This window comes from Anabrus simplex, chromosome 12 (genome assembly GCF_040414725.1).
Source record: "Anabrus simplex isolate iqAnaSimp1 chromosome 12, ASM4041472v1, whole genome shotgun sequence".
Classification (NCBI taxonomy): Eukaryota; Metazoa; Arthropoda; class Insecta; order Orthoptera; family Tettigoniidae; genus Anabrus; species Anabrus simplex.
Window position 1 is genome coordinate 83,095,067 of NC_090276.1, and position 18,564 is coordinate 83,113,630.

The 18,564-nt window shown below is 37.9% G+C and overlaps 1 long non-coding RNA gene across 2 annotated transcripts in view; it reads right to left on the reverse strand.

The window, feature by feature from the left end:
• LOC136884255 (uncharacterized) overlaps positions 1-17,957 on the reverse strand; it is a 60,010-nt gene extending 42,053 nt beyond the window's left edge. Inside the window, exons 1-3 of one of the 2 annotated variants that reach the window (XR_010861326.2) lie at positions 17,785-17,957; positions 17,601-17,695; positions 9,524-9,648 (exon numbers count right to left, since the gene is read on the reverse strand). This is a non-coding gene — a long non-coding RNA (uncharacterized lncRNA). Of the gene's footprint in view, positions 1-9,523; positions 9,649-10,670; positions 10,808-17,600; positions 17,696-17,784 lie in introns of those variants that run through there. The other variant, XR_010861327.2, reaches the window with a different exon arrangement.
• Positions 17,958-18,564: the final 607 nt, after the last annotated feature.

Sequence of the window (18,564 nt, forward strand, 5' to 3'; positions counted from 1 at the left end):
ACAGCTTTGATGATAAATGCCACGTAGGCATTTCCAAGCAGACTTAGAGACATTAAGACAGGCCAAGCATAAAACATCAATGAAATCCCCGACAAGATATCCAAAATACCAAGTATGTATAAACGGAGTTGTCAATCACACCAACAAAATTGGAATAGACCGTATTGTGCCACAACACTGAAGTGATACATACAAATAAGGTGGAAATAAAGGTAAAAAACACACACAGGTTGAGAGACATCGAAAATAAGCAAAACCCAAGCAAAGGGTGAAATAATATGGCAACACCTTCAAAGAATAACATTCGGGCAAACGGTAACCAAACTGCGACTGACATGGCAGGGAAAAATGCACAGAATAAATAATCGAGGTAAATTGGACATAGTCACAAACTTATCGAGTAAAGATACGAAATTATAGATTCTGCACGACTCTCTAGCATAATATTTTCTGAATCTATTATAAATATTATAATATAGTAAGAAGGCATGCATTGTGTTTCTGGACTCCATTTTACTTTTCTCCAAAGTTCAAAGAAGAAATCACTAAGGGACTTAGAATGAAGGTGGTAGAAAAGCCAAAGGTACGAGAGAGAACACTATTGTCATCTTGTGACAATATGATATAAGTGTACGACTACCAGAATAGAAAGACAGTAAAGGATTTCATAACATTAATTAAACATACGTGAAACTGAAGGTAAATACAGACAGAGTAGCAGGAACCTCTCAAGATAGAAGAATGAAAAGGGAGAAACATGTGCCATAATTATATTGAGAGATAAAAACATGAAAAGGAACACATCACACGATAAGATAACAAGGAAGAGTGATCAATAGAAAAGGAAGAACATGAGAGGACAATTTCCACACCTCTGTTCTGTTCCTCCCATTCTCTTTACTTCCCGTCACTGTGTTCATGTATTTCCTTCCATTACTCGAGTCCCCAAGGAGGATTCTTATTGGTGAGTAGGTGTAAGCTGGTTCTCATCCCAATGAAACATTCCATATCAAGTTCAGTTTAGAAATGGTCAATCATTTGAATGTATCTTGCAAATCATTATCACCTATTTACCTTGTCCAGCTGCCACTGGGTGCAGATGTCTATGGTACCTTTCCATTTTCCTGCATCCAACCACCATTGTTTGTCCTTAGCTGTGTTCCAATCCAGGTTTCCTCAAACTATACTATTCTTAGTTTTTTTTTTAACCATCTTAGACAAAGTCTCCCTGTAACTTTTGTTTCATTTCAGTCTCCATCATGCACTTTGGAATCCTTACCTCCTCCATCCTCTTAATATGTTCAAACCTTATAAGTTTATCCTCCTCATTTCTTACCTTGCCCTTTCTTGTCTTCCTAAAATACCTAAAAATTTCATTTCAGCAGCTAAGATTTTATTCTTGTGTCTTTTTGTCAGTGTTCAGGCCTTCACTGCATGTAGCAGCATAGGGCTGTTGTATATCTTACGACTTTGCTGGTAGTTCCATCTTCCACATCAGGATTCTCAAACTCTGGTAGAATGCATTTCCTTTTTGAATCCCTTTACTAATCTCCATGTCCAGCCCTGCCTCAGTTTGCTTTCCACAGACCTGAAACTCTCCATGATTTCCACGTCCCTTTAAATTTATAATTCTTTTGCCTTCACTCTACCTCTTATCAACAGCATTGCCTTACTCCTTTCCACAATGATTTTCATTCCATCTTCTTCTTCTTTTCCTACCGCTTTTCCCACACCTGTGGGGTTGCGGGTGCAAACTGTGTCGCACATGTGGATTTGGCCCTATTTTATGGCCAAATGCCTTTCCTGATGCCAACCATATATGGAGGGATGTAATCAGTATTGCATGTTTCTATGGTGGTTGGTAGTGTAATGTGAATATGAAGAGGAGAGTGTTGGGACAGACACAAACACCCAGTCCCCAAGCCAGAAGAATTTATCAGAAGTGATTACAATCCCTGACCCAGCAGGGAATCGAACCCGGGAACCCGTGAAGCGAAGGCCAGTATGCTGACCATTCAGCTAATGAGTTGGACAATGATTTTCATTCCATAATTTTCAATAATCTCACTTAATATGTCGAGTTACACTTGTGCTTCCTGTCTGTCTCCAAATACCTTCAGGCTCCCTGTCACCGTATTTTCACTTTGTCTTCTTAACAATTTCGTCCATAAACATTATGATTAAGAGATTTGACAGAACACTTCCTTGTAGTAGTCCAGTTTCATTACAAAAGCACTCTGTTCTCACCACATGTGTCTGGATACTGCTGGAACAATTTTTCTACATTGCTTGCACACATTCTATCAGTTCTTTTCCAAATCCTTTCCATAACCTTACTTTCCATACCTTTGCTCTGATTACAATATCATGGGGCTTTTCCAAATCAAGGAATGTCATCAGCATATTTCCAACATATTCTCATTGATTTTCCATTAACTGCTTCAAACTGAAGATGGAGTCTAGTGTTGATCTTCTACTCCAAAAACCATATACATTGCTGTTCCTGTAATTGTCCATTCACCTTTCTTCTCATTCTCTTTTTTAGTACCAACTCAAATATTTTTGCTACTTGATATATGGTTGTGACACGTCAATAACTAACTTCTTGTTCCCCTTGTTACATTTAGGTGTTGCTACTCCTTTACTCCAGTTGTTTGAAACCAATTTTTCTTTCCCAATTCATCTCAATAATCAATAGTCACTGTAGGCCAACAGGTCAATTGCTTTTATAATTTTTGCTAACATTTCATCTAAATAGCGTATACAGCCACTGTTGACCAACAAGTCCTCATTTCCAAGGACATTTAATACAAATAGACTATACAGCCACTATAGACCAACAGGTCCTCATTCCCAACGACATTTCATATAAATAGCCTATATAGCCACTACAGACCAACAGATCCTCATTCCCACAGACATTTCATATTAATAGTCTATAGGCTATAGCCACTATAGACCAACAGATCCTCATTCCCAACGACATTTCATATAAATAGCCTATATAGCCACTATAGACCAACAGATCCTCATTCCAACAGACATTTCATATTAAGAGTTTATATAACCACTATAGACCAACAGATTCTCATTCCCACAGACATTTCATATTAATAGCCTATACAGCCAGTATAGACCAATAGATCCTCATTCCCACAGATATTTCACATTAATAGTCTATAGGCTATAGCCACTATAGACCAACAGATCCTCATTTCCACAGAAATTTCATATTAATAGCCTATATAGCCACTATAGACCAACAGATCCTCATTCCCACAGACATTTCATATTAATAGTCTGTATAGCCACTATAGACCAACAGATCCTCATTCCCACAGACATTTCATATTAATAGTCTATAGGCTATAGCCAATATAGACCAACATATCATCATTTCCACAGACATTTCGTATTAATAATCTATATAGCCACTATAGACCAACAGATCCACATTCCCACAGACATTTCATATTAATAGTCTATAGGCTATAGCCAATATAGACCAACATATCATCATTTCCACAGACATTTCATATTAATAGTCTATATAGCCACTATAGACCAACAGATCCTCATTCCCACAGACATTTCATATTAATAGTCTATAGGCTATAGCCACTATAGACCAACAGGTCCTCAAATCCCACAGACATTTCATATTAATAGTTTATATAGCCACCACAGAGCAACAGATCCTCTTTCCCACAGACATTTCACATTAATAATCTATATAGCCACTATAGACCAACAGATTCTTATTCCCACAGACATTTCATATTAATAGTCTATAGAGCCACTATAGACCAACAGATCCTCATTCCCACAGACATTTCATATAAATAGTCTATATAGCCACTATAGACCAACAGATTCTCATTCCCACAGACATTTCATATTAATAGTCTATATAGCCACTATAGACCAACAAATCCTCATTCCCACAGACATTTCATATTAATAGCATATATAGCCACTATAGACCAACAGATCCTCATTCCCACAGACATTTCATATTAATAGCATATGTAGCCACTATAGACCAACCTGCTTTCTGTAGACCCTTTTGTCTCTCTTCCTTGTTACATGTCCACACAGAATCCTTTCGTCATTATCCAGATCTTCATTCCCACAGACATTTCACATTAATAACCTATATAGCCAGTACAGACCAACAGATTCTCATTCCCACAGACATTTCATATTAATAGTCTATAGCTACTATAGACCAACAGATCCTCATTCCCACAGATATTTCATATTAATAGTCTATATAGCCACTAAAGACCAACAGATCCTCATTACCACAGACATTTCATATTAATAGCATATGTAGCCACTACAGACCAACAGATTCTCATTCCCACAGACATTTCACATTAATAACCTATATAGCCACTATAGACCAACAGGTCCTCATTCCCACAGACATTTCACATTAATAGCATATGTAGCCACTATAGACCAACCTGCTTTCTATAGACCCTTTCGTCTCTCTTCCTTGTTACAAGTCCACACAGAATCCTTTCATCACTATCCACATTCCGTTTCAGCTTTCTGGCTTTTCTCCACTTACTACATTGATATTCCTTCTTCTCATTTCCTGATCCTTTCTTCTCCTTCCAGTTTATCTCAGTTTCACAATTAGCATGCTTTCTTATTTTTCCTTTACAATCTAATTTAAATATCAGGTCTCTTTATCTTTCACTCTATCAACAATTCTGCCACAGGCTCCCACTGCATGGCCTACAAATTCCTTCTTGAACATGTCCCATTCGACTTCCACACCCTCCAGCTCAATTCTGGATATGTGTTGTTTCAGTTCATTTTGGAATTCTTCTTTCACTTCCATCTATATACTAAGAGTTTACTAAAATGAGCTCTGTGAAGTCCGTTCACCTGTTTTACTGGATTGATTTGCTTTATTCTCTCTGGAATGATGCTGGTGAATCAACAGGCATTGAGAGGTCTCTAACTTGAGTCAGCTTTTAGTCATCCTAAAAGAAATCACTGATTGACCACTCTAAGAACAGCAGTTCAATGCTTACCCTAGCCAGCAATACGTTCTGTACTTAGCAGGTTGCATACAGTTAAGGAGCAATATCTTCATGTAAAGGAACTGGTGAAGCTAAACAATTACAGTAGAACCTCGATAATTCAAAACTGGTTAATTCAAAATCCCGCCTAATTCGAAGAAGCTCTCGTTCCCGGAAACATGAGATACAGTTTTGCATGTTATTTAAATTTTTTAATTCGAAATATGGATAATTCGTAATTCGAAGTACAATGTCGTCCCCATTACCAAAATTCAGACTTTTAATTTGAAACTGTCTTTACATTTTAAAACAATAGTATGTTACAGAGTAATTTCAACTTGAAATTTACCCGCTCCTCGTCATAATAGAATGCGCATTCCAGAACGTGGAGGGGTAGATTTCCGCACTTACACTAACTTCGGTGGGTCTACAGTGCGCTTCATGATTGCTAAGTTGAATGAAATCGGAATTCTTTTGTATTCAACCTTTTAAGGAAAGCCGTAATATCACGCGACAGGTAATGCGCGGAAAAACAGAATCCGCGAACACTGGCGATGCCGAGAGTTGACGTAAAACGTGGCTCCTAGAATACTGTAAGCACCATACAATATTGTCATTGCCGGTGAAACTGCATTGCTTTATTTTAATGCGAACCCAAACGGTCTTATGGTTTTAAAGGAGAACGTGCCAGCCGGGGAATCGTACAAGGGTGGGGAATGGGAGTCATAGCACTGCGTTGCAGTGCACATGGGAACGAGAAACTTTATCCCCTCGTCATAGGAAAGTTCGATAAGTCACAATGTTTTAAGAGCGTCGGGCACTTTCCAAGCCAGTACAAAGTATCTAAAAATGCAAACAGTACAGAAATCCAAAAAATAATGCATTTGCACAGGGGAACCGGCATAATTTATCCTCGTCTTTGAATTGTGTGATTTTTTTTTCTTTCGTTGCGTGAGGTTATGTTTGTCAGTGATTTATCCAAGTGCATTATTTGAACATTGTAAATGCACCTTGTTGGATACATTTCGGAATGTTTTTTCCATGGCATTTGAAAGGTTTAAACTGTGAATCGAGGTGATGGCATGTATTAATGGGTCTTATAATACTTTGTGACGCGGCAAGTGTTTACATTTCTGAAGTACGAGAGAAGTGCTGTGGTGGAAAATCGTACAAGGATAGAGTCATAGGAAAGTTCGATATTAAGGGTGTCGGGTACTTTCTGTGTAAATATAAGGCATCTAAAATGCATACAGTATAGTGATTCAATTAATAAAGCACTTGCACATGGCAGCAAGCATAGATTTCTTCTCGTCTTTGAATCGTGCTTTTTTTTTTTCTTTCTTTCGTTGTGTGAGGTTATGTTCGCCAGTGAGATATCAGAGTGCATTATTTGAATACTGTCAATGCACCTTCTTGGATACATTTTGTAAACAGTTCTTTTTTCATGACATTTGAAAGGTATAAACTGTGAATCAAGGTTAACTGCATGCAGTAACGGGCCTTAGAATATTTTGTACCGCGGCAAGGGTTGGTACTTTTGAATTGCGAATTGGCGGTTAATTCGAAATCACGTAATTCAAAGTCCGATTTTTGAGTCCCAAAGACTTCGAATTAATGAGGTTTTAGTGTAAAAATGATGGCGACTATAAGCAATCAGGCACTTTAAACTAAACTTGGTACACATATTACTTGATAATATCTGGAGAGAAATGCTGTGGGAATGAGACACAGCTGGAGTAGTGTGGGAATGACATGTAAAAATAACTGAAAACAATCCATATTAGTGTTGAGTCCACAGTTTTCAGGGTGTTGAAATAAACAGTGACATTCTGGATGACAGGTCTGAGTTCAGCCACTATCTCTATGGGAGGTGAGAAGGGGTGAAAAAGAAAATGTCCTAAATGACCAAGGTATGTTCCACTGGCCCTGCGGTGTAGGGATAGCATGCCTGCCTCCAATCTGGAGTCCCTGGGTTTGATGGGACAGTACAATATGAGTCAATCAGCAAGCTGTTACGGTGTACGGTGGTGGTGTTATTCATTCCAACATGGTTCAGAGACAACATCTGGACGACTTCACGAGGGGAAGAATCATCGGGATATCAGAAGAAGGATGAAGGGTGAGGAGTGAAGCTGAGGAGTTTGGTAATGCTCACAGCATTGCTTCACGTGCATGGAGAGTGTTCCGAAGCACAGCCAGTGCTGCCCACAGTAGAAGAGGGTGTTGACCACAGTCAACTACAGCAGCAGATGGCCGCTACATTGTGCAACAGGCTAGAAGAGACTCACTTCAAACAGCAGGTGCAATTGCAGCCATATTTTTTTTTTTTTTTTTTTTTTTTTTTTTGCTAGGGGCTTTACGTCGCACCGACACAGATAGGTCTTATGGCGACGATGGGATAGGAAAGGCCTAGGAGTTGGAAGGAAGCGGATGTGGCCTTAATTAAGGTACAGCCCCAGCATTTGCCTGGTGTGAAAATGGGAAACCACGGAAAACCATCTTCAGGGCTGCCGATAGTGGGATTCGAACCTACTATCTCCCGGATGCAAGCTCACAGCCGCGCGCCTCTACACGCACGGCCAACTTGCCCGGTGCAACCATATTTAACAGGACTGCAAGGAACCGAATTTCGCAACCCACAGAGGCACGGCGACCACATGGGGGGATGGTCTGTTTGCCCGATGACCATTACGTTGTGTTCTGTTGACGCCCGCACATCAGCGGCACCGTTTGCAATGGTGCCAAGACATCAGGTGCACACCGACAAAGAGTGGGTTTGCGTGCACTCCTTAGATGAGAACAGATTCAATCAAAGTAGTGATTGTAGATGTACCCTAACTTGGCAAGAGGTGTAAATATGTAATGCACCCAGGAATATTGCTGAACATGATCATTTTGGTGATCCAAGTCTTATTGTGTGAGCAGGTATAATGTTGCATGGGCATACCGACATCCAAATCTTTAAACGGGGTATACTGACCAGTCAACGTTATTATGACAGTGTACTCCTGCCCTACGTGACTCTTTTCAGGGGAGCATCTCGCTCTGACTTCAGTTTTGTGGATGACAATGCACAACCGCATTGAACAGCACAGGTGGAGGAGCTCTTGGAACGAGAGGATATTCAGCCAATGAACTGGTCTGACCATTGCCCCGACTTAAATCCCATCCAGCAGGTGTGGGACATGTTGGGCAGACATATAGCAACATGCCCACATGCACCAATGACCAACCAGCAGTTGTCAACCGCGCCAGTTGAGGAATGGAATGCCCTACCAAAAAAAACTGCTTATCAATTTTGTGGCCAGCATGAAACACATTGCAGAGCATGTATCCCTGTCCGTGGTGATCACACACCCGTTTAAGAAACATGTACCTTCTTTTGTGATGCCCAGGGGACCATCATGAGCCACAGTGACTTAAGTGTAATTTACTGTCTCTCTACAAATGTCATTTCTGTTCATCTCATTGCATATGCCTTTCAGCTACCTACTGTAGCGGTTCTACCTATGTTTCGTTGAGCTATGTTACTTGGCAGTGAAAGTTACTTTAGTCCATAAGTTTTGCACAACAGTATTATTAATTAGCATATGGCAAGGACATTATATACATAATACAAAATATGTACACAATATCAAGAAACATTGATTCACTTCAGGTATTAGTGTTATCTGTTATCATATCTGAATGTCCAACTTCTGAATCCACTGTAGTGCTTCTGCTGTTGATGATAGGAAGTTTTCCAATCTACCTAGATAAGCCCATAGTTGACACTCGCTTAAAATGTGGGGAATGGTCTGGTGACCCACATTGTGGAGATGGTACAGACTTCCACTTGTAGAGAGAATTCCTGCACCTTCCACAACCTGTCCTGATCCTGTTCAGCCTGGACCAAGTTGCACAGCAGTGTATGTACAATACTGAGCTTTTAGCAACTCTTGAAATATATCAGACCTGCAAAGTAACAGGTCAGAATTTTAGGAGTTTATTTTAAATGTCAAGTTGTCATTGTTACTAGCTTTATGGTTTTTCAAAATACCAAGATGCCAGAATTTTGTCCAACAAGAGGCCTCTGACTTGCTAGTAAATCTACTGATATGAGGCTGGTATATCTGAGCACCACCAGGATGATCAGGGACTGAATGTGCCAAATTGAAATCAGAATTTATTCCCCCTACTACCTGAACTACAAAGACTGGCACTTTTCCTGTCAAACTACTTAACTACTCAGAGGATTACAAAGGACAGTGCTGAACACAGCAACAGAACCAAGAAGGATGAAGAGAGCCCATTTCTTCTTCAAAATCTTACCAGTGTGTTCAGCATTCAGACATATATATAATAAAAGATGCAGAAATTCCACATTTCCACCATTAATGTAATCATATAAATAATTTTATGTCAATTTGAGAAGTAGAGTTATGTAACCAGGCAAACTCTAATGGCTAAATTCTAATCGATATAAAATTATCTGGAATGATACTTACAAGTGAAGTATTTCCTGTTTCATCAAGGCCGATTGGTTCCTCTTTGACAGTTACTTGCAATTCCATTCCACAAAGCATATGTAAGACTTAGTTCTAGATGGAGCAGGGGACGTAAATTCATTCCACTGAAACATGATCCAGAAACACATTATTTTTAATAGTTCTGTTTGGGTCATCAGTGAATGCTGTAGGCTCAGATGACTGTTGATATTGTGCTCATAGCAAGAGGACACCCAGGTCTGCATGAAAACTGGATCCCATGGATGTACACTTTCATTGGGTAACTTCCCATATCCATTAGCTGGGATTGATTTGCAACCCCATAGTAAAGAGCCAGCGATTTTGCCGCTTACTTCATGCTCAATACACCTGGGTATAAAGTCTCTTCACATCACCATATCATGTACTACACTATACTCTAATCTGAACTTATTTTTGTGCAGTTGAAGCCGGGCACCCACCTCAAGAAACGAAAACAGGATTGGAAGAGGAAAAATCTTTCACACTCCAGAAAATATACCTTAACTCCTTACCATAGGAATGCTATCAGAGAAGACTGCCATTGTATGAATAAGATCAGGAAGGCCATTTGAGCTGTATCGTGTCAAAAATTACCCTCAGATGGTGGGCCATATCAGTATTTCTGCCAAAAGGGACCAAATTCTGGTGCTCATACCAACAAGCCATAGTGGAAGGGAAGGTTCAGGCTTTCAAACACCAGCATAACACAACCCTTGCACTGCAGATACACCCACCCTGTGCATTTAAAATAAGCACCCTTTAGAAGGCTATTTATAACAAACTCTGGTGGAAGAAATATGACAGTTTTTTTGACAGAGGTCTCTAATGCAGAAAATTAAGGTTTTTAAGGGTCCTCCTATTCAATACAATAATATTTTATTGTGAGTCAATCACATGTCATAAGGGTACTAGTTTCAGCATCATCAGCCCTAGATGTAAATTGAACAATTCCATATACATACCTAAAGGAACCTAAAACACATTTTAAAACGCATGATAAAACACATCACTAGCAACTACAATGATGCATGAAATGAGTTAAAATTATGGTACAACTGAAATGCTGCGGTATAAAATTCATAAAATTTTGACAATTCCGTTGCAAAGTTATTATGTAATGTCCAACCTGTGTAATCTATAGTATTTTTATGTTGTCTTTATGAGTTGGCACTTGTTCACTTGAAATAGGTGGTTCCAAAGAAGTTGAATTGGTCATATGAAGATCGTAGTATGACTTGAGATTGAGATTCCCGCTTCAATTTGAAACCTGAGAAAGAAAACAGAAAGCCAAATTAGGCAGGGAAGATGGTAGAAGCATTGTACGGAAATGACTAGAACCATTAAATGCTAACGATTAACTCACCTTGAGCAGCATGTTGAACATATATGTTGGACTGCCATAAGGAGCCAGAAAATGTGTGTAGTGGCTGTGGTGGGTAGTGGGAAGAGGCAAGGAAGCAAGGTGTAGGATGGAGGCGGAGCACCTGCGGGGGAATATGGCGGGGCGGAAGAGTGGGGTAGTGGGGGTAATTGATGGGAATCTGTATTATGGATGACTTAGAAGATCGAGTTGTTTTTCGATAGTTTGATGTTTTTAAGCGAGTTGATTAAAAGATCAAAAAGAATATTGGGTTTCTCATAGATTTCATTTAAGTTGTAATTTGGGTTGAAATACTGATCACAATTAATGTAACAACCTGTGATAATATTCATGATGAGTCCCTTATTTGCTGTTTCAAAAATTTCCATGTCTTGTTCGATGTCGGTGAATTTATGATTAGTGTCATGCATATGGCAGAGTATTTGTTGTACCTCATTGCGTTGAACTGTCCTGAATATTTAATCATAAAGCTACGTCCTGTTTGACCCGTGTACGAGCTGCTGCATTCATTATATTTGAGTCTGTATGTTCCAGATTTGGAGTAAATGTTGGGAGTATTAATTGATGCAGAGTTGTGTAAAATTTCAGAGTTTTTGTTGTTAGTTCTGAATAAAATTCATACATTGTGTTTCCAAAATTTTTTTGTGATTTTATGGATGTTGTTATTAGTAAAAGTAGATGAAATAGGTGCTTTTGATTTTTCTTTTATGAGAGTGGACTTGGGCTGGTGCCTGTATTTGTTGATTTTTGTTCTATGAATGGTCTGTTGTACCCACTGAACTTGGCAATTGCCCTTATGGTATTAAGTTCATTATTAAGGTCTTTCTTTGTCATGGGTATCGAGAAAGCCTGTTAGACCATACTATTATATGCTGCATGTTTACGTATTAAGGGATGTTCCACGTCACCCGTAATATAAATTCAGTAACTCCATATTCATCGTACCGTAGCCCATCTGAACTTATGTAAAACTACACCACTGTTACATTCGAACCCTGAGATCATGCTAGCTGGAGAATTAATATACCGATTTAGTGGATGCAGTAAGGGGTATAATATATACATTTTAAATATAAATAAATATGTATGTATGGTCATCAGCCCAACGGCTTGTTCGATCCTCAACAGCTCTGCCATCAGCTGTCATAAATGGCCCAGGCATCACTGAAGAAGTGTACTAGGGAAATAAGGAGTGAGGTATTTCCCGTTGCTTTCCTCATCGAGCCAGAAGTTGCTATTACATATCAGTCTGCCAAGCCCACTGAAATGTATGCACCAACTGATCCTATGAGCAACAGTTTCGCACCATTCATAGGAGGGACCCGTAGGTACATATGCATATTCCTCTAGTAATAATAATAATAATAATAATAATCATATGTCCTCAGCTACCATGTGCAGACATTTCCATTTGATGCCATCTGGCTGTCTGCTCGTCAATTTCGATGTTCCGTTTTACTCTAGGCCCACTAGATGGCAGACCGAGTAAACCGAAACTCTCTTGGGCGTCTATGGCTGAGATTTAATGAATTTTGTTGGGTAAACACCAAATGTGTCACCAGAGATCTTTTACATGCCGACATCGTAGGACATGGAGTGTCGAATGGACTTATTTCCGCCCTTCAAAAATCCGGCTACCTCTGCCGGGTTTGGGATCCAGAGGCTGACACTCTACCACTGATCCACAGAGGCAGCTATTCCTCTAGTAATAATGGTATTTACTAATTTACTACTAATTTTACTGTTGAATTGTGTGAAAGCAAGTGATATCCTCCATTTAGGACAAAAATTAGAATTAGGCGAGTTGGATGTGCGGTTAGAGGCGCGGAGCAGCGAGTTTGCATCTGGGAGATAGCAGGTTCGAATCAAACTGTCAGCAGGAATGAAGATGGTTTTCCATCGTTTCTCATTTTCACACCAGGCAAATGCTGGGGCTGTACCTTAATTAGGGCCATGGCCACTTCCAACTCCTAGGCCTTTCCTATTCCATCATCGTGCTAAGACCTATCTGTGTCCATGCAACGTAAAGCCACTAGCAAAAAAAAAAAAAAATTACAATGAAACTTCATGCATAGGACAAAATTACAATTAAAATTCATGGATATGATTTGTCCATATAACAGTTAAAATACCAAGAGCAATTCATTCACATTTTCTGTCCATACTTGGCCCAGTGATAGCAAGTAACCTGGGAGTTGACTTGCCCATTTTGAGCTCCATCAGTTCAAGCAGGCATCGAATACATGAACTTCGATATTTATTAATGCTGTAATTTTTTCCTTAAAGTACGCCTCCTGAGAGAACCTTTTGTAATTCCAGGATGATATATCGCCTATGTTACCCGGAGTTATTTTATCTTTCAAATTGTGAAACTGGTCCTGTGGTTTCTGAGGCTACCTGTTACATATAATCAATCAATCAATCAATCAATCAATCAATCTCCATTTACAGCAGTTGTCCAGGTGTCAGATTTCCTATCTGCTATTTTTGTAGCCTTTTCTTATGTGATTGCAAAGAAATTCGAAATTTATTGAACATCTCCCTTTTAAGTTTCTCCAATCCCTAACTGCCCTTCCTATGAATGAATATATGATCCCAATTTAGCCTCTTGTAGTCCAATTTTATCTTCATATTGTGATCTTTCCTACTTTTAAAGACACCACTTAAACTTACTTGTCACGCCATCTCTCGACTGACAGTTCAGAACATATAATTTGCTTGAAACCAAGCAAAACATGTCCCTTCTAATGTAGTGTTGTAGCAATATGAATTTCTAACAACACAAAATCAATTGTATTGCAAAGGTGGAAAAGAGAGATAAAAAATACAAATTTGTATGCAAATTATAGCAAATTTCAATATGGGTCTAAACATGAGATTAGTTACATGTAAAGCTTGGAACATACCACTTACTGCAAGAAATTAGCTTCATTTCCCGTATCAGATCTCATTTACACTAAATCAATAAAAGTAAATATCCACCTATTTGATACCGGTACTTATATTTTCTTCAAGCAAATTAGTGCTGTTTTGTTCCTTGGGAACATCTCCTGCTATGATACAATGCATAGGTGAAATTACAAAGCATATTTTTCTTCTCAAGAAACATCATAAAAAGTAATTTGTTATGCTTAAAAACTACATGAATTAAAAAAAAAAAAAATTGAAAATAATTTAAATTGGTGACAAGGGTTCAATGGGGCAATGAGAGGGGAAGGGAAATGGATCTACTTTGTTCTAACATATTTTAAAACAATGTCTATTCACTTGAACAGATGTTAAAATTTTTGGTTTCCAACACTTTTGCTCACTGTGATGTGTATGTTTCTTAACTGTTTATTATTTAAAAAGTTTATAAAAAATACTTCTTTTTGTCAATTGTCTGTTTTTATTATGAAACCGCTACCTTCAGCTGCTCTTTTCCAAGCTGGCCGTTGTCATTTATTTTAACAGTCCCAATATATATGCAGTAATGAATCTGTTCGGAAAATATAATCGTAATATTGTATACTCAACTCGTAATAATACTCATCGAAATTTTTTTGACTACCATAGCATTAATTCCATAGGTAAGGACAATCATTCAGATTCAGGAGTGTACAAATTAAACTGTCACCAATGCGAAAATCTTACGTAGGACTGGACGAAGTTTTATGGTAAAGTATCTTGAGCACCTTAATGCTGAGAGTCACAGAAAATTTCCTCTATGGGCCAACTTACAACTTCACTACTATACAGCAAGATCTGACAATTTTATGTAAAACAAATAAAGGAAGTCTACTAAACACACTAGAAAGTATATATGTTTATTTACATCCATACGGTAATCAGAATAAAAACCTTAATGATATAATTGGTACTAAGAAGCCTTTATACAAAGGAATATAAGCACATGTTGTTATTATTGTTATTGATGCTTTCACAGCTCGTACTTATACACATGATGCTGTATACGCTTTTGGGCTTATGCCATGTCAGCCAAAAGCCTATACAGCATCATGTCAATATAAGCACATCTTGAAGTATTAGGCATAAAAAATAACAAAGACTATAAAAGAATGAAATTGATCGAACCTCCGTCCTGCCGAATATCTATTCCCCCTACCCCCACTTCTGAAGCCATTGAAACCGTGACAGTAAGCGACATGCCTCCTCCCCACTCCACAGCCTTGCCTCCCCCAAAGGATGAGCAAACTTCAGAACGTACGCATCGTTATTTCACAAGACATAAAGCTGCATGAGTTGCTGCTAGACCCCTCCAAGGCCACAGTATCTTGTCGTAATAACAAGGTAAGATACCATTCTTTTAAATACTAGGTTCTCTTGTGCAGATTTTAATACACACTAATACAAAAGCAACCCCCCATTTTATTTCATTGCAGATTTTGGGAAGTTCTTTTCATAATAACAACAATAAGACAGCAATCAGCTTCAGGGATCCCACATTAAACAGAGTCCACGACACTCATTTTTATAAAACAAATAAAGATGACAACATTCACCTTGAAAAAGAGAAAACAGTTTTGTAAAAAAATGGAACATCGACAAGCAAGTTTTTTTAAAAAATCTTATTAAATAACAAACCAGTAGGAAATATACACATCACAGTGAACAGAAGTGCTGGAAACCAAACAAGTTTTTAACATCAGTTCAAGTGAATAGAATTTGTTTTAAAATAGGTTAGAACAAAATAGATCCATTTCCCTTCCCATTTCATTGCTCCACTCAAACCTCCTTACAGACTTTAATTATTTTCATCTTCTCTTAAAATTCATATAGTTTTTAAGCATAACAAGGTACTTTTAATGATGTTTCTTAAGATGCTAAAATATGCTTTGTTATTTCACCTATACACTCTAACATAGCTCAATTTGTTCCCAACAAATGAAACATAACTAACTTGGTTAAAACAAATGTAAGCATCAAAAAGGTGGATATTCACTTTAATGGATTTAACACACCACTTAGTTGAGCAGCTCGTCTTCTTTCTGCCAAGTCATCCCAGCTATAACTTTGCAACATTTCTGTAACACTAGTATTTTACAAGTTACAAATCTCACATTATGGTCCACATTGAAATGTACTTACAGTCAAAGAAGAATACTAGATTATAAATTCCACCTATTCAATATATAAGAGATTTTTATTTAAATTTAAGAAATAGATCTTAACATATTAGATACAGGGACATGTTTTGCCCATAATGAGGGCACCATCAGCCTAAAAATATCATACCTGAAAGAATTAAAAATCAGGATCTTGAGTGTTCTTATTCATAGATTTTAATGAAAGTCTAAAATATAAATAAGAGAATACTGTTGTAGGTACAAATGTCTAAAAATAAGACCAGCAAGTTAAAGACAGTATTTATAAGTACTCTTATGACAAAGTCATATAATCAATCCTTATTATAGATTTGTTACGAATGTCCTGTTTTTGAAATGTGGTAGCAAGTACTGAGTTAACAGTGCAAAATAAATATGTAAATTGCTGTGCTGAAATGAAATCTGGTAAATATGGTGCCTTAATCTGGAGAAAGGACCTTATATTAGCTTAATATTTAAGATAAAAGTCACTCTTAGTGGTTGGTAAATTAAAATCCAAAGTTGTTTGTCTGTTGAAGTTGTTAATCTTATGTAAAAAACTAAGACAGCAAACTTCTTAAAGCACTTAGGAGCAAGGACTAGTACTCGTCAGAATCATAGCTATATTTGTAATAGCTGGTAGAAGTGGTTATAGCTTCTTATATTAAAAGTCGAAAGGAAAATGTGCAAGGTTGAGTAGAGCTTGTGATGTTATATCTGAAACAAGAGGAGAGTGAAATGTTAAGAAATAAAATTAAAGGAGAAGGAGGGAACGAAGAAAAATTGATGGGTGTGAAATTACTTACCCCTTCGACAGCAGTGATGTTAAGTTGGTTAAAGATGTGGCAAGTTGAAGAAAATATGTTGTGTGTAATTTCATTTATCTTCTCAACTGTTGTAATGTTAATTAGTTGCCATGGTAGCATTTGAATGACTGATATTTGTGCTTCTAGTGTTATATCAATGTGAGATTGGTGGGGGCAGGGTGTGGAGGTGGGGGTGGATGAGGAGGGATTTGTGTTTCCTAAAGTGGGACGGGTCTTGGAAGACGATATTATGTTATTATGTTTATGGTTCAGTGATTGTAACAATTTTGGTGAAATCTTGTATAATGGGTTTTTGACTTCAATAATATCATTAAGGTTTAAATTTTTGTTGTAATATTGGTCTAAAAATATACAGATGTTTTCCAATTTGTTCATTAATTTCCCTTTACCTACTTTTTTAATAATAGTGAGGTTTGATCAATAGTAATGAAATGATGACCTGCTTCTTTCATGTGAGAGCTCATAGCTGAGAATTTGTTGTGTTTGGAGGTATTGTAATGTTGTATGTATCTAGTGTGAAAGCTGCGGCCGAGACACCACATTGGGTGAAAGTGAGTCTGTAAATGCCCGAACCTGAGTAAATGTTATTGTTGCTGGAATCCTACAAGTTGACCTTCAGTGGAATAACCTTACATAAACTCGAACTGCCTTCTATCGAACCAAAACATGTCTAATATAATCAGAAAAAATGCTTTCCCAAAGCAGTAGTATAAAGATTGCCCGACGCTTCTTCAAGTTCTGTTTGTACTAAACAAGAAACTCACCTGATTTCGCAAGTACGGTACTATGTACGATGTTAAGTTCTTTGTTGAGATCTAGAAGAAAGTTACTTGAAGGAAATCGAAGAGAAATGCACAATCTGCGAAATTAAACGGGGAAAGCGATTATGACATATATAATTCTCATCATACAAAACATTTGAATTTGAACATTAAACAACAACCCAACCTTTTCGAAAGCAAACCAAAAATAGTGAATCGCTCTTCTCACTACAAATTAAATCTCACAAAGAAAATGTTTTCGTTTTCAAGTATTTTCTCAATTTTATTCAATCACAAATTACTTTCCAGAAAAGATCATAATTTTACCTATCGCAGCCCAGCACTCACTTCATTCAGCTGCGCGCGGAACGACTGTGGTTTGTTTACACGCGCCGGAAGGATGTCAAGTGAGTAGCGTATACGAGTCCAACACTCGGCCACCTGGATTCCTCGCTGCACACCCTCTTCTTCTCTTCTTCTTAGGATTTTCTTGGGCGCTGCTGAAACACAACACTTATTGTCACAAATCTTCAAGAGAAACAGACTGAGCTTTACTTATGATGGACAGAGTTGTTCAACACTTGTAGAAACACTACCGTATGGTTACAGGTCGAGAACGTGACGTCATCATAGGTTACAGCAAAGTGATTGGGTTACCGTTACAACCTTACTACAGCGCTTAAATACTCTCGTAACCATGTGAAGAGATCTGTAAACTTTCTTCACAAACTCATTAAAATTACCCCAATGAAGATCATTACTTATATTAACACCAAAGTAATTAAATAATGTCTTGGCAGGAGGAAGTAAGAACTTCACAAGAGACAATATTATGAGTATGTGTAAATATGTAGCTAAGTTTGTATTTCTTACTATATTTCACCCTTTAAAATACCCCATTTGCAAAATAAATGTTCCGATTCTGATTCTTACAGTGTAACCCACGAGGTGCTTTCACTCCATCAAC